Source organism: Lolium perenne, chromosome 6, assembly GCF_019359855.2.
Source record: "Lolium perenne isolate Kyuss_39 chromosome 6, Kyuss_2.0, whole genome shotgun sequence".
NCBI classification, from domain to species: Eukaryota; Viridiplantae; Streptophyta; class Magnoliopsida; order Poales; family Poaceae; genus Lolium; species Lolium perenne.
In genome coordinates, this window is record NC_067249.2 from 227,282,584 (window position 1) to 227,303,514 (window position 20,931).

The following is a 20,931-nucleotide window of genomic DNA, read 5'->3' on the forward strand; positions in this document are numbered from 1 at the left end:
CTCTTTATGATTGCAATGTGTTTTGTATCACAATTTATCTATGTGCTACTCTAGCAATGTTATTAAAGTAGTTTTATTCCTCATGCACGATGTAATGGTGATAGTGTGTGCATCCGTGTTAGTACTTGGTTTATGCTATGATCATGATCTCTTGTAGATTGCGAAGTTAACTATTACTATGATAGTATTGATGTGTATTATTCCTCCTACATAAGCATGAAGGTGACAGTGTGCATGCTATGTTAGTACTTGGTTTAGTCGAATTGATCTATCTTACACTCTAAGGTTATTTAAATATGAACATTGAATTGTGGAGCTTGTTAACTCCGGCATTGAGGGTTCGTGTAATCCTACGCAATGTGTTCATCATCCAACAAGAGTGTAGAGTATGCATTTATCTATTCTGTTATGTGATCAATGTTGAGAGTGTCCACTAGTGAAAGTATGATCCCTAGGCCTTGTTCCTAAATACTGCTATCGCTGCTTGTTTCTTGTTTCTTTGTGTTACTACTGCTGCAATACTACCACCATCAACTACACGCCAGCAAGCTATTTTCTGGCACCATTGCTACTGCTCATATATATTCATACCACCTATATTTCACTATCTCTTCGCCGAACTAGTGCACCTATTTGGTGTGTTGGGGACACAAGAGACTTCTTGCTTTGTGGTTGCAGGGTTGCATGAGAGGGATATCTTTGACCTCTTCCTCCCTGAGTTCGATAAACCTTGGGTGATCCACTTAAGGGAAAACTTGCTGCTGTTCTACAAACCTCTGCTCTTGGAGGCCCAACACTATCTACAGGAAAAGGAGGGGGAAGTAGACATCAAGCTATTTTCTGGCGCCGTTGCCGGGGAGGAAAGGGTAAAAGGTACTCACACTCCGGACCTCGGCTACCAAGCTATTTTCCGCCGTTGTAAGTACTCAAAGCTATTTCCTTTAGATCCTGCAATTGCATCTTTTTGTTTCTTGTTTACACTAGTTTGGCATAATGGACAAAAATGAGCTTCTTATGCTATTTCCTGATTTAAAACATGGATTGTTTGATGCGAAAATTAAAAAACCTATGGAATCTTATTTGCATGCTGGTAGTAATATTAGTATGAACGCTTTGAACACCATTGTTGATAATGATATAGAAAGTTCTAAGCTTGGGGAAGCTGGTTTTCATGATCTTTTTAGTCCCCCAAGCATTGAGGAGAAAATTTTCTTTGATGATACTTTGCCTCCCATATATGATGATTATAATGATAGTGGTCTTTTGGTGCCACCTACTATGGAGAGTAAATTTTGTTGTGATTATACTATGCCTCCTACACTTGATGAGAATAATAATGATAGCTACTTTGTTGAATTTGCTCCCACTATTACTAATAAAATTGATTATGCCTATGTGGAGAGTAATGATTTTATGCATGAGACTCATGATAAGAATGCTTTATGTGATAGTTATATTGTTGAGTTTGCTCATGTTGCTACTGAAAGTTATTATGAGAGAGGAAAATATGGTTGTAGAAATTTTCATGTTACTAAAACACCTCTCTATGTGCTGAAATTTTTGAAACTACACTTGTTTTATCTTCCTATGCTTGTTACTTTGCTCTTCATGAACTTGTTTATTTACAAGATTCCTATGCATAGGAAGCATGTTAGACTTAAATATGTTTCTAATTTGCCTCTTGATGCTCTCTTTTGCTTCAAATACTATTTCTTGCGAGTGCATCATTAAAACTGCTGAGCCCATCTTAATGGCTATAAAGAAAGAACTTCTTGGGAGATAACCCATTTGTTATTTTGCTACAGTACTTTGTTCTATATTTGTGTCTTGGAAGTTGTTTACTACTGTAGCAACCTCTCCTTATCTTAGTTTTGTGTTTTGTTGTGCCAAGTAAAGCCGTTGATAGAAAAGTAAAGTACTAGATTTGGATTACTGCGCAGTTCCAGATTTCTTTGCTGTCAGGAATCTGGGTCTACCTCCCTGTAGGTAGCTCAGAAAATTAAGCCAATTTACGTGCATGATCCTCAGATATGTACGCAACTTTCATTCAATTTGAGCATTTTCATTTGAGCAAGTCTGGTGCCTCGATAAAATTCGTCAATACGAACTGTTCTGTTTTGACAGATTCTGCCTTTTATTTCGCATTGCCTCTTTTGCTATGTTGGATGAATTTCTTTGATCCATTAATGTCCAGTAGCTTTATGCAATGTCCAGAAGTGTTAAGAATGATTGTGTCACCTCTGAACATGTGAGTTTTTGATTATGTACTAACCCCTCTAATGAAGTTTATGAGAAGTTTGGTGTGAAGGAAGTTTTCAAGGGTCAAGAGAGGAGGATGATATACTATGATCAAGAAGAGTGAAAGCTCTAAGCTTGGGGATGCCCCGGTGGTTCACCCCTGCATATATCAAGAAGACTCAAGCGTCTAAGCTTGGGGATGCCCAAGGCATCCCCTTCTTCATCGACAACTTATCAGGTTCCTCCCCTGAAACTATATTTTTATTCGGTCACATCTTATGTGCTTTTCTTGGCGCGTTAGTATGTTTCTTGTTTTTGTTTTTGTTTGAATAAATGCTTGTGTGGGAGAGAGACACGCTCCGCTGGTTCGTATGAACACATGTGTTCTTAGCTTTTAATGTTCATGGCGAAGGTTGAAACTGCTTCGTTAATTGTTATATGGTTGGAATTGGAAAATGATACATGTAGTAATTGCTATTAATGTCTTGGGTAATGTGATACTTGGCAATTGTTGTGCTCATGTTTAAGCTCTTGCATCATATACTTTGCACCCATTAATGAAGAAATACATAGAGCATGCTAAAATTTGGTTTGCATATTTGGTTTCTCTAAGGTCTAGATAATTTCTAGTATTGAGTTTGAACAACAAGGAAGACGGTGTAGAGTCTTATAATGTTTTCAATATGTCTTTTATGTGAGTTTTGCTGCACCGGTTCATCCTTGTGTTTGTTTCAAATAAGCCTTGCTAGCCTAAACCTTGTATCGAGAGGGAATACTTCTCATGCATCCAAAATACTTGAGCCAACCACTATGCCATTGATACGTCCAATTTGCATCACTATTTTATATCATAATTTGCTGTTATTCATTGATATATTTCATATTGGGACACATTACTTATGTTATTTCATCTATTTTGCATGTTTCATCGTTATTGGAGGATCGAACACCGGAGCCAGGATTCTGCTGGAAAAAGCACCGTCAGAACGCAATATTTTGGAAGATCAACTCTGGAAGGAAATTATACCAAAAATCCTATTTTTCAAGATGACGAAGGAAGCCAGAAGGAGGAGCCAGGAGCAGCCAGGGTGGGCCCACACCCTAGGGCGGCGCGGCCCCAGGCCACTGGCCGCGCCGGCCTGTGGTGTGGAGGGCCCACGACCCCTTTCGCCCCTTTTCTTCGCCAAACCCTTCGTCCCGAAGACCTAAGCCACGAGAGGGTACCTCGCGAAGAGTTACAGCCGCCTCTGCGGGGCGGAGAACACCGAGAGAAAAGAGCTCTCCGGCGGGCAGGAATCCGCCGGGAAATTCCCTCCGGGAGGGAAATCGACGCCATCGTCACCGTCATCGAGCTGGACATCATCGCCATCACCATCATCATCATCTCCACCATCATCACCGCCGTCATCACCGCTGGACACCGTCACCGCCATAGCAATTTGGGTTTGATCTTGATTGTTTGATAGGGGAAACTCTCCCGGTATCGATTTCTACTTGTTGTTGATGCTATTGAGTGAAACCATTGAACCAAGTTTATGTTCAGATTGTTATTCATCATCATATCACCTCTGATCATGTTCCGTATGATGTCTCGTGAGTAGTTCGTTTAGTTCTTGAGGACATGGGTGAAGTCTAAATGTTAGTAGTGAACTATGGATGAGTAATATTCAATGGTGTGATATTTAAGTTGTGGTGTTATTCTTCTAGTGGTGTCATGTGAACGTCGACTACATGACACTTCACCACTTATGGGCCTAGGGGAATGCATCTTGTATTCGTTTGCCAATTGCGGGGTTGCGGAGTGACAGAAACCTAAACCCCCGTTGGTATATCGATGCGGGGAGGGATCGCAGGATCTCGAGTTTAAGGCTGTGGTTAGATTTATTTCTTAATTACTTTCTTGTAGTTGCGGATGCTTGCAAGGGGTATAATCACAAGTATGTATTAGTCCTAGGAAGGGCGGTACATTAGCATAGGTTCACCCACACAACACTTATCACAACAATGAAGATTATTTAGCCGTATGTAGCGAAAGCACTAGACTAAAATCCCGTGTGTCCTCGAGAACGTTTGGTCATTATAAGTAAACAAACCGGCTTGTCCTTTGTGCTAAAAAGGATTGGGCCACTCGCTGCAATTGTTACTCTCGCACTTTACATACTCGTACTTTATTCAACTGTTACATCAAACCCCCTGAATACTTGTCTGTGAGCATTTACGGTGAATCCTTCATCGAAACTGCTTATCAACACCTTCGCTCCTCGTTGGGATCGACATTCTTACTTATCGAAGATACTACGATACACCCCTATACTTGTGGGTCATCAAGACTATTTTTGGCGCCGTTGCCGGGGAGTGAAGCGCTATTGGTAAGTGGAATTGGTAAGGAAAACCTTTCTTGTTGTGCTGATTTTATTTACTTTCTTGCTATAAGTCATTATGGAGAGATCTTCTCTTCAATTTCTATTTGGGAAATCTACTACTACCGCAACGGTAGTGGATGAAGCGCCAGTGAGGAAGTAATACCATATAAAATACCTATGAAAATTATTGAACGTGTTATGGATAACCGCTATGAAGTGGATGGAACTGTCCACCCTGGAGATCATTTATTGTTCTTACATGAATTATGCGGTTTATTCAAGTGTGCAGGTATTGATATGGATGAAGTGAGGAAGAAACTATTCTCTTTATCGCTGTACGGTAAGCGGCGCATTGGTATAAATTATTGGATATTTGGGATTATCTTGAATTGAATGATATTGTGCCCCGGTTTTATTCTAAGTTCTATCCTCCAAGTGAAATTCATAAGGATCGGAATCGCATATATAATTTTTGGCCTCATGATGGAGAGAGTATTGCCCAAGCTTGGGGGAGATTGAAGTCTTTAATGCTCAAATGCCCCATTCATGAGCTTCCTGGTAATGTTATTATTGATAATTTCTATGCAAGACTTTCTTTTCAAGACAAGACCTTGCTGGATACTTCTTGTTTTGGATCATTTACACGCAACAAAGAAGAGTTTAAAAGGGACCTTCTTGATCGAATCCAAGAAAATACTGAAGGATGGGAGAACGACAAAGATCGAGAATCAGGTATAATTTATGATTATAAATGCATTGAAGCTTTTATGGATCTTGATAAATTTAAGTAATATGAGTGCTACATATGGTCTTGATTCTCAAGTTGCTGCAAATCTTTATAAAGCTTTTGCTTCTCATTATGAATTACCAAAGAAGAATTTTGATAAGTATCATGAACCGTATAAAGATAAAATTGATTCATCTATTAATAAATGTGTTGTAGTTGAAACTGCTGATCATGTTATTCCTGAAGCTTATATTGAAAAAACTCCTTTCCCTGCTAAAATGAAGGAGCACTCTGTTATAAATAGTGCGGTTCATAAAAGTGAAAAGAAACCTGTAGAACCTGAAGAACAAATAAAAGTTGAACCTGCTGTTGCAATAGTTAAAGATCTTGTGGTGAAAATGTGGAGGATGGTCATATTATTTTTACGTGAAGATGCTTCTCATATTGTTTCACATCCTAATAAACCCAAACAAGCTAGTGTTCCTATGCTATCTGTTAGAATTGGTGATCATTGCTATTATGGATTATGTGATATTGGTGCAAGTGTTAGTGCTATTCCGTATGAGCTTTACACGGAGATTATGCACGAAATTGATTCTTGCGAACTTGAAGATATTGATGTGGTTATTCAGCTGGCTAATAGAGAAACTATTTCTCCAATTGGTATTGTTCGAGATGTGGAAGTTTTATGCGGTAAGATTAAATATCCTGCTGACTTTTTGGTACTTGGTTCTGCTGCTAGTGATTATTGTCCTATTATTTTTGGTAGACCTTTTCTAAATACTTGTGGAGCTATTATAGATTGCAAGAAAGAGAAAATTTTGACTAAATTTGCTGGTGAATCTTATGAGTTTAACTTCTCTAAATTTACTAAAACTCCTTATAAAGCTGATTTGCCTAGTAATGATATTAAAATGGAGCAATGTGCATCTATTGTTCTTGTTCCTAATAATCCTTTGCAGCAACATTTGGAGGATAGCGAGAGCGAAATTTTTAGGAAAGAAAGAGATGAGCTTGAGGAAATTTTTCTTCGCCAACCTATTCTCAAGCATGATTTACCGGTGGAAGATTTGGGTACAACACCGCCACCAAAGGAAGATCCTGTTTTTGATTTAAAACCTTTACCTGATAATCTTAAATATGCTCATATTGATGATAAGAAAATATATCCTGTTATTATTAGTTCTAAGCTTTCAGAGATTGAGGAAGAAAGGTTATTGGAAATATTGAAGAAGCATCGAGGCGCTATTGGCTACACTCTTGATGATTTGAAAGGGATTTCTCCTTCTATTTGCCAACATGCTATTAATATGGAAGATGATGCAAAGCCTGTTGTTGAACCTCAGCGTCGTCTAATTCCAAAGATGAAAGAAGTGGTAAGGAATGAGGTACTACGACTCCTTGAAGCTGGTATTATATATCCTATTGCTGATAGTAGATGGGTTAGTCCTGTGCACTGTGTTCCCAAGAAAGGAGGTATGACTGTTGTGCCTAATGATAATGATGAGCTCATTCCTCAAAGAGTAGTTGTAGGGTATAGAATGTGCATTGATTTTCGAAAAGTTAATAAAGTTACTAAAAAAGATCATTACCCTTTACCCTTTATTGATCAAATGCTAGAAAGATTATCTAAAAATACTCATTTTTGCTTTCTTGATGGTTATTCTGTGTTTTCACAAATTGCTGTTAAAGCTAAAGATCAAGAGAAAACCACTTTTACCTGTCCCTATGGAACTTATGCTTATAGACGCATGCCTTTTGGTTTATGTAATGCTCCTGCTACTTTTCAAAGATGCATGTCTGCTATTTTTCATGGTTTTTGTGAAAGTATTGTAGAGGTATTCATGGATGATTTTTCCGTCTATGGGAATTCTTTTTGATAGGCCTTGCGAAACCTTGATAAAGTTTTGCGAGAGATGTGAAGAAACTAACCTTGTTCTTAATTGGGAGAAATGCCACTTTATGGTTAATGAAGGAATTGTATTGGGACATAAAATTTCTGAGAGAGGTATTGAAGTTGATAGAGCTAAAGTTGAAGCAATCGAGAAGATGCCTTATCCGAGGGATGTTAAAGGTATTCGTAGTATTCTTGGTCATGTGGGTTTTATAGGAGATTTATTAAAGATTTCTCTAAGATTTCAAAGCCTCTTACTAATCTTCTTCAAAAAGATGTACCATTTGTTTTTGATGATGATTGTAAGGAAGCTTTTGAAACTCTTAAGAAAGCCTTAACAAGCTGCTCCTATAGTTGAACCCCGATTGGAATTTACCCTTTGAAATTATGTGTGATGCTAGTGATTTTCTTGTAGGCTGTCCTTGGACAGCGAGTAGATAAAAAACTGAATGTTATTCATTATGCTAGTAAAACTCTTGATGCTGCTCAAAGAAATTATGCTACAACTGAAAAGGAATTATTAGCTGTAGTTTTTGCTTGTGATAAATTTAGATCTTATATTGTTGATTCAAAAGTTACTATTCATCTTGATCATCTTTGCAATTAGATACCTAATGACAAAGAAAGATGCTAAGCCAAGGCTTATTAGATGGGTACTTCTTTTGCAAGAATTTGATTTACATATTGTAGATAGGAAAGGTCTTGATAATCCTGTTCTTTGATAATTTGTCTAGATTGGAAAATATTGCTTATGATCCTGTTCTGTTAATGATAGTTTTCCAAATGAACAATTGGCTGTAATAAAGGTGAGCTCGCGAGACAGGTCCTTGGTATGCTGATTATGCTAACTTTATTGTTTCCAAGTACTTGCCTCCAACCTTTTCATTTCGGCAAAGGAGGAAATTCTTTTATGATTTGAGGCATTATTTCTGGATGACCCACACTTATATAAAGAAGGAGTGGATGGTATTATGCGAAGATGTGTCCCCGAATATGAACAACAGGAGATATTGAGTAAATGTCATGGTAGTGCTTATGGAGGACATCACGCGGGAGAAAGAACCGCGCATAAAGGTTCTACAATCAGGTCTTTATTGGCCGACTCTCTTCAAGGATGCGAGAAAGTTTATTTTATCTTGTGATGAATGCCAAAGGGTTGGTAATATCTCCAGACGCAATGAAATGCCTATGAATTATACTCTTGTTATTGAACCGTTTGATTGTTGGGGATTTGACTTCATGGGACCTTTTCCGTCTTGAAGGTAACACTCATATACTTGTTGTTGTTGATTATGTTACTAAATGGGTGGAGGCTATACCTACAAAAAGTGCTGATGGTGAGACCTCTTTAAGAATGCTCTTAGATATTATTTTTCCTAGATTTGGAGTACCTAGATATATTATGACTGATGGAGGTTCTCATTTTATTCATGGAGGTTTTAGAAAAACTCTTGCTAGGTATGGTATTAATCATAGAATTGCTTCTGCTTATCATCCTCAAACTAGTGGTCAAGTAGAATTATCAAATAGAGAGATTAAATCTATCTTGCAAAAGACTCATTAATAAAACTAGAAAGAATTGGGCTAGTAAATTGAAGGATGCACTTTGGGCTTATAGAACTGCTTATAAAAATCCCATGGGAATGTCACCTTATAAAATGGTTTATGGGAAAGCTTGTCATTTACCTTTAGAACTAGAGCACAAAGCTTATTGGGCTGTTAGAGAATTAAATAAAGATCCTAAACTTACCGTGATAAGAGATTGTTGCAATTGAGTTCCCTAGATGAATGGAGAAGTGAAGCTTATGAAAATGCTAAACTCTTTAAAGAGAAAGTTAAAAAATGGCATGATAGGAGGATTATCAAAAGAGAATTTAATATTGGGGATAAAGTCCTATTGTATCGGTCTCGTCTCAGATTCTTTGCAGGGAACGTCCTCTCGAAATTGGAAGGACGATATGTGGGCGAGGAGGTGTATCGTTCGTGAGCCATCAAATTTAGCTGTCTCGAAGGCAATGCTACGCAAGTGGTGAATGGACAAAGACTCAAGCATTATATCTCGGGTGATTCCTATAATGTTGATGTTGATATTATTCAAGTGGAAACACCGGAGGATTTCATCAAAGGGCAAATTGACAGTCAGAACTCGACTTTGAATAGGTAACGATCTTGGTAATGAAAAGTACGCAATTTACTTTCCGAACAATATTTTTGCTATTTTTGGAAAATATGCGAAATTACGAGTTCGAAACGGAGTGGAAAGGACGCACGAGGGGTGCCACCATAGGGCGGCGCGGCTGACTGGGCCGCGCCGGCCTATGGTTTGGCCGCCCCGTCGCTCCTTTCCGACTGGTTCGATCTGGTATTTTCCTTATTTCGCGAAAATATTTTCTATATAATCTCCCGGACCCTGGAGGACCGTATATCGTGTTTTCGACGTGTTTTGTTTCGAGCTGTTTACGCCGGGATTTGTTTCGGATCTAGAGTCATCATGTCTTCGTCGGAAACTCCGAAGGACGGCTCCAGCAAGGATGTTGGCAACTTGTACATGGAGGAGCTGAAGATGCACCCCAAGGAGTTGCTGCTCGTTGAAGGAGAAGCTGCAGGTCAAGGATGTCCGGGGTCCTAAAGGAGAAGGAAGCCTGGAAGACAGGATGGAGAAGTTAGAACAAGAGGTTTTCAAGTACAAGAAGATGGCTGAGCGTGAGGTGGATATCTTCCACGGGATTGTGTCTGAACTCATTGCTGAACATGAGAAGGAAAGCGCAAAGCTTTGGAGCGACATCCTCTCGCTTCACGACACCACCAACAAGCTCCAAGCACAACTCTATGATTTTCGTAATCGGAGCGTGAGTATGAAAACAGGTTTAAATACATAAGCCATGCGCTAGTTTCAGGATCCCCGAGACCAAGACGTCGTTTCTTGATGGAGAGCCTCTTCCTTGGAAGTTTGATGACGGGAGTTCATCACCACCATCGCCGCAGAGTAATTCATCATCGGTATTGGCATCCCCTTGGTTTGTTCCAAGCTTGGGGAGTGCCGCGGTATCACATTATCACTACCTTTTACTTTTATTGTCAAGTAGTGTCATATCATGAGTAGGGAAGTTATCATATAAGATGGGTTGCGTTTGGAAGTATCTCTCCTTTAGTTGGTTGTCTATGTATCCCTTGGTGTGAGTTATCGTTATGGAATATTAATGAGAAGACTTATCATTTACATATTGCACATCTTATTTTAGTTTGCAATCTTTACTATATGATTCACCTTGTTGTTAGTATTGGTATCACTTTGGGAGCATTGAATAAATCTATTTGGTTTTGGCAAACTTAGCATTGGTCAATAGCAACAACACTTTAAGGTTTAAATAGAAAAGAGAAATACATGTAGATGTTTCATTGTCTTTCTTGTTAGCTCATAGCTTATTATTCTGAAGTTAAAATTGTTTGTGCTTACAAGGAAGATGCATGATTGTTTCTATCACATGTATATTAGTTTGTTTCCCTCGACTCTTATGCTTGCTAATTAACCTTGCTAGCCAAAGACCTGTCTTGAGAGGAATACTTCTCGTGCATCCAAACCTTAACCCAAACCTATGCCATTTGTGTCCACCATACCTACCTACTACATGGTATTTTCTGCCATTCCAAGTAAATACTTCATGTGCTACCTTTAAACAATTCAAAACTTAGTATCTCTTATTTGTGTTAATGTTTCATAGCTCATGAGGAAGTATGTGGTGTTTTATCTTTCAATCTTGTTGGGCAACTTTCACCAATGGACTAGTGGCTACATCCACTTATCCAATAATTCTGCAAAAAGAGCTGGCAATGGGATTCCCAGTCCCAAATTAATTAAATTAAATAGACACTCCTCCATGGTATGTGATTGATGGACGGCACCCGAAGGATTCGGTTAGCCATGGCTTGTGTAAGCAAAGGTTGGGGGAGTGTCATCATCATAATAAAACTAAAATAAAAAGGCACTCCTTCATGGTATGAGATTGTTGGCGAGGCACCCGAGGATTCGGTTAGCCATGGTTTGTGAAAGAAAGGTTGGAAGGAGTGCCACACAAAATGAAAATAATATGGGAGCCGCTCTTAGGAGGTTGTCTGGCAAGGGGGTTAGAGTACCCGCTACCAGTCGTTGACAACAACAAACACTTCTCAAAATGTTACTTTTATTCTCTTTATATAATTGCAAAACTGAAAAAGCTCTAGCACATGATTTAATCCCTGCTTCCCTCTGCGAAGGGCCTGTCTTTTACTTTATGTTGAGTCAGTAAACCTATTTCCCTCCATCTCAAGCAAGCATTTGAGTAGTTGTGATCAAACCATAATATTGTGATTTGCTACATCATGTCTTTTATTCTTCCTTGTTTAGTACAAGTTTTATCTGAATGAATATAGCTTTGCAAGTTATCAATGACCATGAGAAGACCATTATGATTGAGTATGCAAGTTGTGCTTTATAAATGAGAGCGCCATTGCTCAATAAGATAAATATAATCATTAGTTGTTCTCGACCAAGAACGAAGTTTGCCATCACCAATCATGATTTCTCATGCACCTTTACTTGTGATTACCCTATACTTGTTTCAATATGAGTTATAAGAGGTTGTCTACTATAATGTCCTGTGTGAATGAATATGATGCTTCTTGTCCGTATTTTATTTATCGACTCTTCACTCCATAAACATGTGGTCATGTCTATCGAGCTCGAGTTTCGCTTGGGGACAAGCGAAGTCTAAGCTTGGGGGAGTTGATACGTCCAATTTGCATCACTATTTTATATCATAATTTGCTGTTATTCATTGATATATTTCATATTGGGACACATTACTTATGTTATTTCATCTATTTTGCATGTTTCATCGTTATTGGAGGATCGAACACCGGAGCCGGGATTCTGTTTGGAAAAAGCACCGTCGAACGCAATATTTTGGAAGATCAACTCTGGAAGGAAATTATACCAAAAATCCTATTTTTCAAGATGACGAAGGAAGCGAGAAGGAGGAGCCGGGAGCAGCCGGGGTGGGCCCACACCCTAGGGCGGCGCGGCCAGAGCCCTGGCCGCGCCGGCTGTGGTGTGGAGGGCCCACGACCCCTTTCGCCTCCTTTTCTTCGCCAAACCCTTCGTCCCGAAGACCTAAGCCACGAGGGTACCTCGCGAAGAGTTCTGACCGCCTCTGCGGGGCGGAGAACACCAGAGAAAAGAGCTCTCCGGCGGGCGAGGAATCCGCCGGGAAATTCCCTCCGGGAGGGGAAATCGACGCCATCGTCACCGTCATCGAGCTGGACATCATCGCCATCACCATCATCATCATCTCCACCATCATCACCGCCGTCATCACCGCTGGACACCGTCACCGCCATAGCAATTTGGGTTTGATCTTGATTGTTTGATAGGGGAAACTCTCCCGGTATCGATTTCTACTTGTTGTTGATGCTATTGAGTGAAACCATTGAACCAAGTTTATGTTCAGATTGTTATTCATCATCATATCACCTCTGATCATGTTCCGTATGATGTCTCGTGAGTAGTTCGTTTAGTTCTTGAGGACATGGGTGAAGTCTAAATGTTAGTAGTGAACTATGGATGAGTAATATTCAATGGTGTGATATTTAAGTTGTGGTGTTATTCTTCTAGTGGTGTCATGTGAACGTCGACTACATGACACTTCACCACTTATGGGCCTAGGGGAATGCATCTTGTATTCGTTTGCCAATTGCGGGGTTGCCGGAGTGACAGAAACCTAAACCCCCGTTGGTATATCGATGCAGGAGGGATCGCAGGATCTCAGAGTTTAAGGCTGTGGTTAGATTTATTTCTTAATTACTTTCTTGTAGTTGCGGATGCTTGCAAGGGGTATAATCACAAGTATGTATTAGTCCTAGGAAGGGCGGTACATTAGCATAGGTTCACCCACACAACACTTATCACAACAATGAAGATTATTTAGCCGTATGTAGCGAAAGCACTAGACTAAAATCCCGTGTGTCCTCGAGAACGTTTGGTCATTATAAGTAAACAAACCGGCTTGTCCTTTGTGCTAAAAAGGATTGGGCCACTCGCTGCAATTGTTACTCTCGCACTTTACATACTCGTACTTTATTCAACTGTTACATCAAACCCCCCTGAATACTTGTCTGTGAGCATTTACAGTGAATCCTTCATCGAAACTGCTTATCAACACCTTCTGCTCCTCGTTGGGATCGACATTCTTACTTATCGAAGATACTACGATACACCCCCTATACTTGTGGGTCATCAGCCATTTGTGTCCACCATACCTACCTACTACATGGTATTTTCCGCCATTCCAAAGTAAATTGCTTGAGTGCTACCTTTAAAATTCCATCATTCACCTTTGCAATATATAGCTCATGGGACAAATAGCTTAAAAACTATTGTGGTATTGAATATGTAATTATGCACTTTATCTCTTATTAAGTTGCTCGTTGTGCGATAACCATGTTCACTGGGGACGCCATCAACTACTCTTTGTTGAATTTCATGTGAGTTGCTATGCATGTTCGTCTTGTCTGAAGTAAGAGAGATCTACCACCTTATGGTTAAGCATGCATATTGTTAGAGAAGAACATTGGGCCGCTAACTAAAGCCATGATCCATGGTGGAAGTTTCAGTTTTGGACAATATCCTCAATCTCATATGAGAAAAAAATTAATTGTTGCTACATGCTTATGCATAAAAGAGGAGTCCATTATCTGTTGTCTATGTTGTCCCGGTATGGATGTCTAAGTTGAGAATAATCAATAGCGAGAAATCCAATGCGAGCTTTCTCCTTAGACCTTTGTACAAAGTGTATAGAGGTACCCCTTTGTGACACTTGGTTAAAACATGTGCATTGCGATGATCCGGTAGTCCAAGCTAATTAGGACAAGGTGCGGGCACTATTAGTATACTATGCATGAGGCTTGCAACTTGTAAGATATAATTTACATGATACATATGCTTTATTACTACCGTTGACAAAATTGTTTCATGTTTTCAAAATCAAAGCTCTAGCACAAATATAGCAATCGATGCTTTTCCTCTATGGGGGACCATTCTTTTACTTTTATTGTTGAGTCAGTTCACCTATTTCTCTCCACCTCAAGAAGCAAACACTTGTGTGAACTGTGCATTGATTCCTACATATTTGCATATTGCATTTGTTATATTGCTTTGCATTGACAATTATCCATGAGATATACATGTTATAAGTTGAAAGCAACCGCTGAAACTTCATCTTCCTTTATGTTGCTTCAATACCTCTACTTTGAATTATTGCTTTATGAGTTAACTCTTATGCAAGACTTATTGATGCTTGTCTCGAAGTACTATTCATGAAAAGACTTTGCTTTATGATTCAGTTGTTTACTCATGTCATTACCATTGTCTTGGATTGCTGCATTCATTACATATGTTTACAATATGATCAAGTTTATGATGGCATGTCACTCCAAAAATTATCTTTGTTTATCGTTTACCTGCTCGGGACGAGCAGAAACTAAGCTTGGGGATGCTGATACGTCTCCGACGTATCGATAATTTCTTATGTTCCATGCCACATTATTGATGTTATCTACATGTTTTATGCACACTTTATGTCATATTCGTGCATTTTCTGGAACTAACCTATTAACAAGATGCCGAAGTGCCAGTTCCTGTTTTCTGCTGTTTTTGGTTTCAGAAATCCTAGTAACGAAATATTCTCGGAATTGGACGAAATCAACGCCCAGGTTCCTATTTTGCCCGGAAGCATCCAGAACACCCGAGAGCCACCAGGGAGGGGGCACAGGCCCACCAAACCCTAGGCCGGCGCGGCCAGGGGGGGCCCGCGCCACCCTATGGTGTGGGCACCCCTTCGACCCTCTGGCGCCGCCTCTTCGCCTATTTAAAGCCTCCGTCGCGAAAACCACGAGACGGTCGACGAAACCCACGTAAACCTTCCGTAGCCACCGCCATCGCGAAGCCAAGATCCGGGGACAGGAGTCTCTGTTCCGGCACGCCGCCGGGCAGGGGAAGTGCCCCGGAAGGCTTCTCCATCGACACCGCTGCCATCTCCACCGCCATCTTCATCACCGCTGCTGCTCCCATGAGGAGGGAGTAGTTCTCCATCGAGGCTCGGGGCTGTACCGGTAGCTATGTGGTTCATCTCTCTCCTATGTACTTCAATACAATAATCTCATGAGCTGCTTTACATGATTGAGATTCATATGATGATGCTTGTAATTTAGATGTCGTTATGCTAGTCAAGTGAATTTTACTTATGTGATCTCCGGAGACTCCTTGTCCCACGTGTGTAAAGGTGACAGTGTGTGCACCGTGTGGGTCTCTTAGGCTATATTTCACAGAATACTTATTCACTGTTATGAATGGCATAGTGAAGTGCTTATTTATATCTCTTTATGATTGCAATGTGTTTTGTATCACAATTTATCTATGTGCTACTCTAGCAATGTTATTAAAGTAGTTTTATTCCTCCTGCACGATGTAATGGTGACAGTGTGTGCATCCGTGTTAGTACTTGGTTTATGCTATGATCATGATCTCTTGTAGATTGCGAAGTTAACTATTGCTATGATAGTATTGATGTGTATTATTCCTCCTACATAAGCATGAAGGTGACAGTGTGCATGCTATGTTAGTACTTGGTTTAGTCGAATTGATCTATCTTACACTCTAAGGTTATTTAAATATGAACATTGAATTGTGGAGCTTGTTAACTCCGGCATTGAGGGTTCGTGTAATCCTACGCAATGTGTTCATCATCCAACAAGAGTGTAGAGTATGCATTTATCTATTCTGTTATGTGATCAATGTTGAGAGTGTCCACTAGTGAAAGTATGATCCCTAGGCCTTGTTCCTAAATACTGCTATCACTGCTTGTTTACTGTTTTACTGTGTTACTACTGCTGCAATACTACCACCATCAACTACACGCCAGCAAGCTATTTTTACGGCACCGTTACTCTTGCTCATATATATTCATACCACCTATATTTCACTATCTCTTCGCCGAACTAGTGCACCTATTTGGTGTGTTGGGGACACAAGAGACTTCTTGCTTTGTGGTTGCAGGGTTGCATGAGAGGGATATCTTTGACCTCTTCCTCCCTGAGTTCGATAAACCTTGGGTGATCCACTTAAGGGAAAACTTGCTGCTGTTCTACAAACCTCTGCTCTTGGAGGCCCAACACTGTCTACAGGAAAAGGAGGGGGAAGTAGACATCATCCACTACTTTCAAGAAGAAGACTGATAAGAAGAAAGGTTACTGTCATGTGTGCGGTGATCCTGAGCATTGGGCTCCTAGCTGCCCCAACCGTTATGACAGACGCCAGCATGGGAAGGGCGGCAAGACCGCCAATGTTGTCATGGGCGATGTTGATATGAAGAATGTTGGGTATGGTATATTACCTACTGTTCTTTCATTATGTCATTCTCCTGAATGGTGGATTGACACGGGCGCTAATGTACTTGTTTGTTCTGACATTTCCATGTTTTCTTCATATCAGATCAGAGGGATTCAGTCCGTGCTGATGGGGAACGGCTCGCATGCTTCTGTTCATGGTGTTGGTACGGTCGATCTGAAGTTCACTTCGGGAAAGACCGTGCGACTGAAGAACGTGCATCATGTTCCCTCAATAAATAAGAATCTTGTTAGCGGATCCCTTCTATATCGTGATGGCTACAAGATTGTTTTCGAGTCCAATAAGTTTGTACTTTCTAAGTTTGGTACTTTTATTGGTAAAGGATATGAGTGTGGAGGTTTATTCTGCCTGTCAATGTCAGATGTTTGTAATAAAGTTGTGAATCATGTTTCGTCTGATCTTATATCAAATGTCTGGCATTCACGTCTTTGTCATGTTAATTTTGGTTGCATGACGCGATTATCAAAATTAGATTTAATACCAAAATTCACTTATGCCAAAGGATCGAAATGCCTAGCATGCGTGCAAGCAAAACAACCTCGCAAGTCGCATGCGACTGCAGAGGTGAGAAATTTGGCACCACTAGAGCTCATACACTCTGATCTTTGTGAGATGAATGTTGTATTGACAAAAGGTGGAAAGAAATACTTCATGACATTGATCGATGACTCTACGAGATACTGTCATGTGTATCTTCTGAAGACAAAAGATGAGGCTTTGAGCTTCTTCAAAATTTATAAAGCTGAAGCAGAAAACCAACTTGATCGAAAGATTAAGAGGCTAAGGTCTGATCGAGGTGGAGAGTATTTTTCCAATGAGTTTGATTCCTTTTGTGCGGAACATGGTATAATTCATGAGAGGACGCCTCCCTACTCACCCCAGTCAAATGGAGTAGCCGAAAGAAAGAACCGAACTCTAACAGATCTGATTAATGCCATGTTAGACACATCGGGTCTCTCTAAGGAATGGTGGGGGGAGGCACTGTTGACCGCATGTCATGTCCTAAACCGAGTTCCCACAAAGAACAAAGAAATTACTCCATTCGAGGAATGGGAGAAGAAAAGATTGAAACTCTCTTACCTACGGACTTGGGGATGTTTGGCCAAAGTCAATGTGCCAATTCCCAAGAAGCGCAAGCTTGGACCAAAAACTGTTGATTGTTATTTTCTGGGCTATGCTTTTCATAGCATTGGCTATAGATTCTTGATAGTAAAGTCTGAGGTATCCGACATGCATGTTGGTACAATCATGGAGTCGAATGATGCGACTTTCTTTGAGGATATATTTCCCATGAAGGATATGCCTAGCTCATCGAATCAGGGGATGCCTAGTACATCTATCCAGGAATTCGCTACAATTCCTGAATCCACCATTCCGATAGAACACCTTGAGAATCTAGAGGAGAATAACAATGAAGCTCCTAAAAGGAGTAAGAGACAAAGGACTGCGAAGTCCTTTGGTAATGATTTCATTGTGTATCTCGTGGATGACACTCCTACTTCTGTTTCAGAAGCCTATGCATCTCCAGGATGCGACTCTTTTGGAAGGAAGCTGTCCGAAGTGAGATGGATTCCATTTTGGCTAATGGAACTTGGGAGATTACTGATCGTCCTTATGGGTGCAAACCCGTAGGATGTAAATGGGTGTTTAAGAAGAAGCTTAGGCCTGATGGTACAATTGAAAAGTACAAGGCACGGCTTGTGGCCAAGGGTTACACCCAAAAGGAAGGTGAAGACTTCTTTGATACGTACTCACCTGTAGCTAGATTGACTACCATTAGAGTACTACTATCACTGGCTCCCTCATACGGTCTTCTCATTCATCAAATGGATGTTAAGACAGCTTTCCTAAATGGAGAGTTGGATGAGGAAATTTACATGGACCAGCCAGATGGATTTGTAGTAAATGGTCAAGAAGGAAAGGTGTGCAAACTATTGAAGTATTTATATGGTCTCAAGCAAGCACCTAAGCAGTGGCATGAGAAGTTCGAAAGAACTTAACTGCTGAAGGATTTGTTGTAAATGAAGCTGATAAATGTGTGTACTATCGCCATGGTGGGGGCGAAGGAGTCATTCTTTGCTTATACGTCGATGACATACTAATTTTCGGAACCAACCTGAATATCATCAAGAAGACCAAGGATTTCTTATCTCGCTGTTTTGAGATGAAGGATCTTGGGGTAGCTGATGTAATCTTAAACATCAAGCTGTTGAAGGATGACAATGGTGGGATTACACTGCTTCAATCTCACTATGTGGAAAAGATCTTGAGTCGTTTTGGGTATAGTGAATTCAAGTCTTTTCCAACCCCGTAATATCCTAGTGTGCTGCTTAGAAAGAATAAAGCGACTGCTAGAGATCAACCGAGATATTCTCGAGATTATTGGCTCGTGATGTATCGGCTAGCGCTACGAGGCCTGACATCGCCTTTGCTGTGAGCAAACTTAGCCGATTTGTCTCAAATCCTGGTGATGATCACTGGCATGCTCTTGAAAGAGTGATGCACTATCTAAAAGGCACTGCGAGTTATGACATTCACTATACCGGGTATCCGAGGGTACTGGAGGGTTATAGTGATTCAAACTGGATTTCTGATGCTGATGAGATTAAGGCCACTAGTGGATATGTATTTACACTTGGTGGTGGCGTTGTTTCTTGGAAGTCTTGCAAGCAGACCATCTTAACGAGGTCAACAATGGAAGCAGAACTCACAACACTAGACACAGCCACTGTTGAAGCAGAGTGTCTTCGTGAACTCTTGATGAACTTACCCGTGGTTGAGAAACCAATACCCGCTATCCCAATGAACTGTGACAATCAAACTGTGATCATCAAGGTTAACAGTTCTAAGGATAATATGAAGTCATCAAGGCATGTGAAGAGGAGATTAAAATCTGTCAGAAAAATGAGAAACTCCGGAGTTATTGCATTAGATTATATCCATACATCTAGAAATTTGGCAGACCCCTTCACAAAGGGTCTATCACGCAATGTGATAGATAATGCATCAAATGAGATGGGTACGAGACCCACAATATGAGTTTTCCACAGTGGTAAACCACTCTATGTGATCGGAGATCCCGTGAATTAGAATTGGGAGACAAGCTGTTGGTTGACTGAGAGGAAAGTATCCATATTTTTAATAAACACCACTCCGTGAAGATGCAATACTTTCCTATTCTGCATGGTAGGTTGATATTTATCTTAATGTGTTCTAAGTGGCTTATCTTAAGCAGAGATGTTGTCCTGCAGAACATCTTTTGAAGAGCACACCTATATGAGTTTGACTGTTAACCGTCGCAGTCTATGAGAGTTGGGTGCTCTCTAACAAACTCATGAAAGGCCATGGAGTATGACGCATAAGCTCCACCCGCGGGAAAGTCCCACTGCAGCCTAGTATTGGTCAAGGCTTTGTGTGAAGCTAGGATGCAGCAAACTTGCAGTTCAAGGCATAGTCCACTGTATAAGTCGCCGCCTAGTGTAGCATAGAGTTCTAGGTGGAAGTTCAACTTAACAGTCTCCACTGTAGTACCAGTATATAAATAGTGTTTTTGAACCAAAGTCAAAACTACATGTGCCTCTGGGATCTGGTGGGGGATTGTTGGAATTTTGGTCCAAAATAGCCCAGTCCAATTTTTCCATTCCAATAATTCCTGAAAATCCTAGAGGCCCATGTAGCCCATTCATGCATGGCAAGAGGTGGGACAAATGTTTAGTCCCACATTGCTAGTTGAGAGAGAGCTGGAGTGGTTTATAAGGAGAGCTGTTCTAGCACTTGTATGTGAGTGAGAACAAGAGGGAATCCTCGCGCACTCCTTCTCCTCCTCGCTCGTTCGTTCGTCACGACACGCCGCGGGTTGCGGAAATGCCTCGAGCCGAGAGCTTCTCTATCTTTTTGCCGCGTGTGAATGGAAAATAATCTGAACGGTTGCACAAAGCTGAAACGAATTTTTGCTAGTGGGTTTTTTATTAGGGCTATTCGGCTCCGGCTGCTGTCTCTTCAGTTCGCCTCCCACTGACTGTTCGTTTCATCTCCCGTCGCCGTCTGTTCGCCTGCCTGCCCGTGCCTATAAAAGGGAGGTCGCTCCTCACCTCACGTACAGGTTCTTGCAAACGCTTTCCATAGCACTGCGCTGCTACAGGTTCTTCTCCATCCCGTCTTGCGGCGTGCACCGCGATCCGGGACAGTAGGCCTCCGAAACCCCGCTTCTTCGAGTCCTGTACGGGAGAAGGGCGATAAGGTTTTTGGGGAGCGCTATCAGCGCGACTAC